The sequence below is a fragment of the Macaca mulatta genome, chromosome 1 (assembly GCF_049350105.2).
Source record: "Macaca mulatta isolate MMU2019108-1 chromosome 1, T2T-MMU8v2.0, whole genome shotgun sequence".
Lineage (NCBI taxonomy): Eukaryota > Metazoa > Chordata > Mammalia > Primates > Cercopithecidae > Macaca > Macaca mulatta.
Genome location: NC_133406.1, coordinates 209,092,939 through 209,102,670, shown reverse-complemented (window position 1 = coordinate 209,102,670; position 9,732 = coordinate 209,092,939).

Here is a 9,732-nt window from a genome sequence, read left to right as displayed (position 1 = left end):
TAATTATAGCTCAGTGTGATGCATGCATGACACAAAAGAGGAGATCCAAAAGGTTTATCCTCCCCAGTAATCAAAGAAATGCAAATTAAAACAACAGTGTAATGCAGTTTTACCTGTTGAAATTAAGACAGGTTTTTGTTTTGTTTTGTTTTTTAAAGATAGCACCAGTGTTGGTGAAAAGTGCAATCTGGGGCGCTGTCAGACTCCGTTGATGAAAGGGTAAATTAGAACAACTTTTCTAGAAGGCCACTGGGCAGGAGTGTCAAGAGCTTTAAAAACAGATAGACCCTTTGGCCCCATTAATCTACTTGGAGGAACTCAATCCAAAAAATAACCACAGCTGTTAAAAAGAACCAGGTACAAAGATGCTTATTACTGTTATTTACAACTATAAAAAATCACAACCAACATAAATGTCTAGCAATAGAGGGTTGGTTAAATAAATTATCATATATCCATATATAAGGATATTATGCAAACATTAAAAGTCATGTTCTTGAAGAATTAATCTGGGCAAATGCTCACAATATAATGATACATGAAACAAAGCAGGAGAGAAAACCATACAGATAGGATGGGCTTTATTTTATAAAGAAAATGTTTTATCAATTCATTTGAAGAAGTCTGGAAGGAAATAACCTGAGAGTTAATCTGAGAAGATTCTGGGTGATTTTTTGTTTCAATTTACACTTTTCTGTTTCTTCCAAATCTTCTCTACATTTTTGGGGGAAATAAAAGCCATTAGAAATATATGCAGTGTGTGTGTGCAGGTGGGGGAGTAGCCCAGGATGAAAAACAGAGGCTCCTAACCAGCCTGCAGGCAGTCAGGGAAGGCTTCCTGTTGGAGGTAATGCCTGTGCTGTGTCCCAGGATGACTAAGCTTTATCCAGCGGAGGGAGGATTCGAGTTCTAGGCTGGGGAACAGGTATGTGCACAGGCACAGAGGCAAGAGAGATCCTGGCCTCTTCTGGAAACTCTTAGTCACTGGCTAGGTGAGGGGACAACAGGGAGACACTGGGGGTGGGCAGAGGTCTGACCAGGGAAGACCCAGATGACCAGGCTGAGGAGCTGACACTTTGCCCTAGGAACAAAGTGAATCATTGACAGGTCCTAAGCAGGTGGGTGACAGGATCTAAGCTGTGTTTTATTGTCATGTACACAGAATGGTGAGGGGATGGGGCATGGAAGATAGAGAGAGGCCAGATGTGGAACCTGGGCCAAGGGGGCAGCGGTGGGGAGGCTGCTGCATGTCGGGAGGAGGGAGGGTTTGGCCTGGGCTGGGCAGTGGTGGCCAAGAGAGGAGGGGCCCCTGGAAGCAGTGATTAGGAGGAGATTGGACAGGACTTGTGATTAATTGAAGAGTAGCGGCAGAGTGCGGGAGGGGGCCTCTGCTGCTGACAGTGACTATAGCATGCTCAGAGATTTCGATCGCAGTTTTAGGAGTGGCTTCCTCCTCCATTTCCCCTAGATAGACAGATCTGGGCTTCTATGATATTAGGCTGCAGATGGTGGGAGAAGTTGACCTTGGTCCCGCCACCACACCCAGCCTGACCTCTGACTCACCCTGAGCACCCTGTACCTTCGTCACCTCTGCACTGCCAGCCCTGGAAGGTAGGGCGGGCAACGACAAGGGAAGTCCACAGGAAGGTGAGGAAGTCCCCGGCAAGGTCCCTCCCTCAGGACACAGGCACACACTGTCACACATGGGGACACACATCCTCAGAGAGAGAGCACAGCCACCCACGGGGCTCTGAGAGTCAAGTCACAGGCACTGATGTACACCCAGGGACACAGCCTGACAGGAGCTATAAGATACGGGACTGTCACACACACAGTCACCACCCCACAGTTACACAGCCTCTGACACTGCCAACCCCAGCCTGGGTCTCACATACAGGCCATTGTGCTCAGCCAGAGTCCCCAAGGTCCTCCCTCCTGCCCTGCCCTCCCCCCAACCCTCCTCCAGGAGGACAGGGCAGAGGGCTGGCTGGCAGAGAGGCCAGCACAGGGGGCTGGCACAGGGACCCGCAGCTCAACGGGGCAGCCCAGCCAGGAGGGAGGCCTCTGAGAAGGCGTTGCCAAGGCAACAGGCTCCTGCAGAACCAACCAGAGGCTGAGATTCTCGGCTCTTATTTTTAGAAGTTGGGCCTGGGCTGGTTGGGCCGGTCAGGGGCCAGGCTCCCCCGGGCACGCCCAGGGCATAGACACCAGCTGAACACCCTAAGAGGTTCTGGTGGGCAGCATCCATGCTGCGGCTTCTTCCACACACTCCCAGCCTCCTTCCTGGGGGTCATGCCCCAGGTGGGATCTTGCATTTCCTCTGTCTTCAAATACAGCCAGGGGCCTACCAGCAGCACCCACCACCCACCAGGGCCCAGGCCAGGGACACAGCCTGTTCGCCCTCTGCACTGCAGCCTCTGAGTGTCTGTGCTTTGACTGATGGCATCAGGGGAAGGGGAGCTTGGCCAGGCCTGTAGGGTGGTGTTGCGAGGCTTACGTGTCATTGCCAGTGTAAGTGTATATGTGTGTATTGCAGGGGCTGCTCTCACTCTCAACTGTGTGTGTGTGTGCATGTGTGTGTGCATGTGTGTGTGTGTGAATTCCTTCTTCTATGGGGCAAAACAGAGGGTCTCCCTCTGGCTCAGCTCCACTCACCACCCCCTGCTAACTTCCACCCCTGCCTGGATTTCTTTAAAGTGAGGGGAGGGGGCAGAGATCTCAAGCTGCTGCACAAACCTTGGTGGCCCCCCTTGTCCAGCCCCTTTCTGTGTCTGAGCAGGCTTCTGAGGGGGTAGAAAAGTGGTGGCCAGGAGGGGGAGGGGCCAGGCAGGCCCAGCCCGACAGAGCCTGGGAGAGGGGTACTGGGGAAGCTGGGGTGAACTGACTTTAAGGTGACTCCTCCAGCTGCCAGGGATTTCTCTGTTAATCTGGGACGGCTCTGTTTGCATCTCATTTCCCTATATTTGCATAACAAGGGCCTGGCTGGCACCAGAGATCGAAATTCCTGGCCTGGTAAATTGTGTGGAAAAGCCTCTGGAGGCCCAGCAGGAATCCTGGGGAAGCAGAGGCAGGGGTTGGCTGTGTTGATGGGGAAGGTCCCCATCCAATCCCAGGAGCCTCCACTTCTTCCCCAATCCCTGGTCAGGAGGGATGGGAATGTTGGCGGAAACGGAGAGGGAGGGGTGACATATCGCTAACAGAGTAAATTTCTAATGTTCTCATCACCAAAAAAAGTTAAATATTTGAGAAGCAAGATATGCTGATTAGCTTAATTTAATCATTCCACAGTATATTAAAAACTCATAACACCACTTTGTACCCCACAAATAAATACAACCATAACTGCTCAATTTACAGTAAGAAAACAATTTGAGTCCTCCTCAACAGACCCTGACACCCAGCATGGAGCTGGGGTGCGTACCCATTGGTGGAAATGGCCTGAACTTGGTAAGGTCAGAGTTGGGATGAGGAAGTAAACCTCAGCCCCCACCAGTCTCGGGAGAGGGCCTCTCTGGCAGGAATGCCTGGGATATCTGGGACCTGCCACTTACTGTCCCCAGGACTCTCAGACCTGGGCAAACAAGGTCCATGCCCTGGGGTCCCACTTTAGATGACACCCTTTGGCCCTCTTCTGCATGGGGGTGAGGAATTCAAAGGTTCAGGGTCCACCCGGAGCTCCAGTCCCCTTCTAGGCCATATTCCAACCCGCAACCCTGGAATTCCCTGCCCAAGGAGGCCTAAGCCAGCAACCAGGGTCTATGGAGCCACTTTCCCATGCGCATCCTTCCTCCTCAAGCCCAAAGGGTGGCTGTTTGCCAGGAGTGTGGACCAAGCAGGGACTGGAGTGTTGGGGTGCCCACAGGCATGCATACAAGGGCCCTTATACTGCAGGATGGAGCCCAAGGTAGGATGAGAAGGGGGGTGGGCAGAGGGCTGGGGACCTCCTTTTGTGTTGTTGCCCTAGGCTCTTTAAACACTTGGGGTGGCTCTGACAAGCTGTTTGACCTTGGGCAAGTTACTTAACCTTCCTGTGCCCCCCAGTAGGGTTAATAATAGTACTTGCCTCTCAGAGTTGTTATGAGGATGAACTGAGTTAATTCATGTAAAGCAATTTGAACAGTGCCTGGCACAGAGTACCAGTGCGTAAGCGTTAGCTATTATTATCCATTATCCTAGGATTTGGCTTTTTTTTTCTCTCCAGCTGCAGAAGCCCCTTCTCTTTCATTTAAGAGACTGAGCAAGAAGCAGGGGAAGGGGATCCCCTCCACTTCCTCTTCCTCCTCCCTCACAGCCCAGGCCCCTTTTCTCCTTTCCCAGCTCCTGCACCCCCAGGCCAGGGGTGCCAGGAGGACAGCCAGGTCATTGGACTGAATGTCATGATTTGTTTAAAGTCTTTATTGGCTGAATGACTGAATGAGCAAGTGAATAAATGAAAAACAAGGACTGAGTGAATAAAAGTCAAACAGAAGGCTGGACGGACTGATGGAAGAAGAGACTGACAGACAGACTATTTGGCTTTGGGGCCCTCAGATCTGTTTCTCTGAACATTACTGTTTTCTGCCTGTTTTGATTAGATGGTGGGAGGCAGATAGGGGAGGCAGGCTCTCTGCAAGGTCAGCTCTGGCCTGGTGAGTGGCTCACCCTGCAGAAGGGGCCCCGTGCCTGTGGCATTAGAGGGAGAATGCCCACATTCAACCAAGTCCTTCCGTGTCCTGTAGATGTCTGACTGTGAATGAGAGACCTTGGGACAGGCTCTATCCTGGCCTAGGACAGCGGGGGCTGAGGGGAGAAGCTGATGAGCCTCATTACTTCCTTATTTACACCCCGGCCTGCTTCTGGCGGAGCCAGGCCTCAGTGCCCGCCTGTCAGCCAGCGGGTTAGCGGTGATGGAGATCTCCCTTGGGGCCTGTCAGCCTCCACCATCTGGCCAGGCTGGGGAAGGTGGGGGGACCTGTCGCAGGATGCCCCTCTGGGCCCCCCGGCTTGGCACTCGGCTCATCTCAGAGAGTGATGGACGAGTGGGCATGTGGGGGTACAGCTGTGTGGGCCTTCGTGTGTGTGGCCAGCCAGTGCACACAGTGGCTAGGTCGGGATATGACAATAAGCAGCATTTGATGTGTTCGTATTCACGACTGGCCATGTTTGTGTGTCTGCGTGACTGTATTCTGTGCATGACAGTGTACGCCCCAGAACGTGAGCAAAGTGCATGGGTCTCACGTCTGGGGGTTTTCCAAGTGAAGCTCAGGGTGGAGACAAGGGTGGGGAAGGCTTGAGCCCAGTGGGGACTGGAGCTGTGACTTTAAGAGGAAGGTGCTCAGTGAATTCCTGGCTCAGCTTTCAAGCAGGAGAAATTAACCTCCATGTCTATCTCTTGAAAGGGGCTGGAAGTCCCTGTGAGGGAAGCCAAGTCAGCCTGAGAGCTTCCCTGCCTGTCCTTGAGCCCCATTCCGGTGGTGCGCGGTGGGGAGACAACTGCTTTCAGGCACCATCCCAGGCTTCCCAGGCAAGCGTCCCTCCCCGGCCCCAGCACAGAAACAGGATACGTGTAAAGCCACTCGGAAGTACAGGCACACAATTACCCAGACATGGACACTAGCACAGCATGATTACATGTGATCCAGTCACCCATAAGTGTAGTCACAGATCTGCTGGGCATAGCACACATACATATACCCAGGCATCACGACAGACACTCACCTCATGCAGCCAGACAAACGTATAGACACAGGCATGTTTACACACAGGAATGTGTCCATACATGGGTGAAACACATTCCTGTAAAGATGCACATGCTTACAGTCACATGCATGCAGACACACTTGCATGTTTTCACACACATTCTGTCACTCCTGTGTCCCCTCCCACCCTCCAGTTCTCTCTCAGTCCAATTCTCTCCAGTTCACGCCAGTTCTCTCTCAGTCCAGTGCCCTGCTGCTGCCCTCACCCACTACGGACAATCCTCTGAAGGGCATCACAGGAGGGTTGTATGCACATGTGACCCTATGAGTAGAAAGCTGTGTGTGTGTACACGTCTAAGTTTGTATATGTGAATGTCACTGGTAGTCTGTGTGGCTCTAGCTCTGTGAAAGTGTATCTTTGTGACACTGTGGGTATTTTTCTGTGTGTCTCTGTATATGCTTCTGGAAGGCCCTATGTGTGCTGTGTGTACTCGACTGTGTGAATGTGAGTATGTGAGACAGTGGGGAATTTTTATATCTTTGTGACTGCATTCTGTGGGCCACCTCTCTGATTATGTCTGGATGTGTTTATCTCTGTGTGCATTTGCATATCTGTGCCTGTGTACATGCCTCTGCAGTCCAGGATCCACAGTCTGGCTCAGTGGGCACCCCTGCCAACAGAGGCTGTGGCCTGGGGTGGGGCCAGGCAGGACTGAACTGAATACCCTGGCCGTTGACAGTTGTATTTACAGAGCTCCGAGTAGGACGTAATTGCTTCTATTAATCTTTCTCCGGTTGTTAATTGCTCACTTATTGGGTTGTGTATTATGCCGACTGTTGCTCTTAATTCGCCTCCATAGCTGCAGGTGTTTGCTGCCTTATTAACTGTTAATTGGCACGGCTAGGGATGGAGACTTAATTGGCCCCCAGAGTGGGACACAGGCGGGCCAGCCGGGCACTGCCAGGCTCACAGCCTGTCCCTGGAACCCTCACCTGTGGAGCACAGGTGGCTGGCCCACGGCCATCCACCAGTAGACAGCAGTTTTGCATACAGCAGTCAGAGTGACAACTGCAGAGTATGGCCCCATACAGTCCTATCTCCTCCAGGAAACCACTCAATCCCTTGGAACCCAGTTCTTATACCCCTGTCCATCACCAACAATCTTCCTCCACCTAGGATAGGAGCCAACCCCAGTTTTTAAATGAACAAGAGCCTCCAGAAGTTCTGCTGCTCCTATCCAGCACACTTTAGGGGTCCCTTTTGGCTTCTGCTTGCACAGCGCAAAGAACAGGGAACTCCCTCCACAGCACTGTTACCATAGCTGCAGCAACGAGAGGATTCTCCATATTGAGCTGATTTCTTACACCCCACACAAGTTGCAACAGAGGAGTCCTTACTGCCTACAACAGGGAAACTCAGGCTCAGAAATGGCAAGGGGGTGGCCCCAGGGTTCCCCAGTCCTCTCTGGCAAAGGTACAGACATGTGGCTCTCCAAGCAGTTTCTGCTCTCAGTCTCCCTTCCACCCCAGTCCTGCTCCATCCCAAACACCTCAGTCCTGGAAGGTACTTCCTCAGCCACCACCTGCTCCACCCTGGTCTTCGGGCCTCCCAAGCTCAGCTGTCACTGCTGCAGCCGTCTCAGGCTCTAGGCCTTTGGAACAAGAAAGCAAGTTTTCTGGAAACCAGTGGGCTCCCTGAGAGAGACAAGGCTGTAAGGGGGAGGCGGGAGGAGGGTCCACGCTCACCAACCTGACCTCCAGCTTCCAAGGAGGACAAATAGGGAAACCAATAGTCCTCATCCTGTGCGTCAAATCCAGTCTGCCCTGACATCTGGAAGTTCTTCTGGTGTCTAGTTGGCATGTCTTAAGCGGCAGTGGAAGTTGATTTGCTTTGGTTGGGTTCTGAGAAGAGTCAGCCTCCAGGGAAGGAGGAAGGGAGTACCACTGAGTGCCTACTATTAAGGAATGAGACCATTACTACTCCTGCCGCCCTCCTCCCCCCAACTTTGCCCAGTTCACAAGACAGGAGGAAAGAGAGAAAGCAAAAAGTTGGAAAAAAACAAAAGTAAGATAAATAGCCAGACAACCTTGGCACCACCACCCAGCCCTAGGAGTTAAAAAAAAGTAATAGTAATAACATCAACCCCTGACCTAAACTACTTGTGTTATCCGTAAATTCCAGATGCTGTATGAAAAAAGCATTATAAAACTTTCTGTTCTGTTAGCTGATGCATGTAGCCCCCAGTCACGTTTCCCATGCTTGCTTGATTTATCACGACCCTTTCACGTGGACCACTTAAAGTTGTAAGCCTTTAAAAAGGTCAAGAATTTCTTTTTCGGGCAGCTCGGCTTTTAAGATGCGAATCTGTGGACGCTCCCAGCAGAATAAACCACTTCCTTCTGTAATCCGGTGTCTGAGGAGTTTTGTCTGCGGCCCGTCCTGCTACACTATATGCCAGAAAGCAGCAATTGGTGTGTGTAAAAGTGGCATCCCGTTTAACCCTCCCGGAACCTGGTAAGTTAGGGATTAGTATCCCTGTTTACAGAGAAAAAAACTGAGCCACAGAGAGGGCAACGAAACGTGTGCAAGGCCACACAGCCAGAAAAGGGCAGAATTGGAGTGCCAACAAGGCCTGGCATTGCTTGGGAAGCTGAGTGTCTTCAGTCAGGGATATCTGGATGGATTCATGCTAAGGGTTCAATAAGGGGACGTGGGGAAAGGGAACTGATGGTCACTATCACAGCTCAGTCATCCACCCCACGTATGAGAACACGGACAGGCGAAACACGCATGCGCAGCCCACGTGCCCATCAGACGGGATAAGGAAGCAGCAAAGAGAACCGTCCAGGGATAGTTGCCCCAACAAGTTCCGGCCCCGCCTCTATGTTAATGACATGCAGATATATGTAAATTTGTACAAGCAACCGCTCAAACCTTTGGGAGCAATGGGGTGACACAGGAGCAGTTGCTATGGAAATCCAAAAGCGATACCCGCTCTGCGCCCCCACCCCACAACAGGCAGGCGCACAGACACGTGCACAAAGACGCAGCGTTCTTCACTCCGGAGCCAAGAGGCTCACGGAGTGACAGTGTGTGTGAACCGGAAGGACCCTCAGAAACTGCGTCCAGCTGGGGGAAGCTCAGGCCCGAAGAAAGTCACCGGGAGAGCAGCGTCGCGATCCCTGGTAGCCTGGGGCGCCTTCCACTAAAACCCAGGGCGCAAGGTGTCCGTTCTGGGTCCGGGGCGATTCCAGCTCCGGCCTAGCAACGAGACCCGCCCAGCGTTGCATAGCAACGTCCCTGGAGCCTAGCAACCACCAGCCACGCCCCCTAGCAACGTCATGCCTAATCCTCGCTCCAGGCCTTTGCCAAGACAGAGAAGCAAGGGGCTCGTGGACTGGGGCCAAAAGGTGGCGAGGGTGGGGGAGGGTGTCACGTTTAGCAGGCTGCAGGATTGCGGGGCCCACCTACAGCCCTTCCACTGGCGAGCTGTTACAGAGCCGCGTTATCACCCCCATTTACAGAGGGGAAAACTGAAGCCTCCAAAGGACATCCCTGCCCAGAGTACAGAGCTCGCTCTTCCCTGCGTGCTCCAGGAGAGCGGCTCTGGCAGCTCTCTGGAGGAAGCCCTGGGCCTGGAGGGGAGGTGGTGCACAGTCGTTTCCCTCCGTACCAACTGCATTAGGAAAACCACCCAAACTGTGGGCTCAAAACGGAGCTGTAGGTTTGCATAGTAATTTGCGTCATTTGCATATAGTGCGGAGGCTGCGGCACTCCCAGGCCATTCCGAGCCGGAAAAGTTCCCGAAGGAGCCCCGCTTCCTCCCCCGGTTCAACTGTCCAGCCCCCTCTCCCTGCCCCTCACCCGCACCGCCCCCGCATCCCATGCCGCCCCCGCTTCCAACTCCTTCCGCTGAGTTCCCGCACCTCGCCCCACCCCCAGCTTTGACTCCGGTCCTGCCAGCCCCGACCTTCATCCCAAGGCCGAGGGCCCCCTCTGCTGTCTTCCGCTGGTAGGGCAGCCGCAGAGCTCACGGGGCAGAGAAGAGGGGCT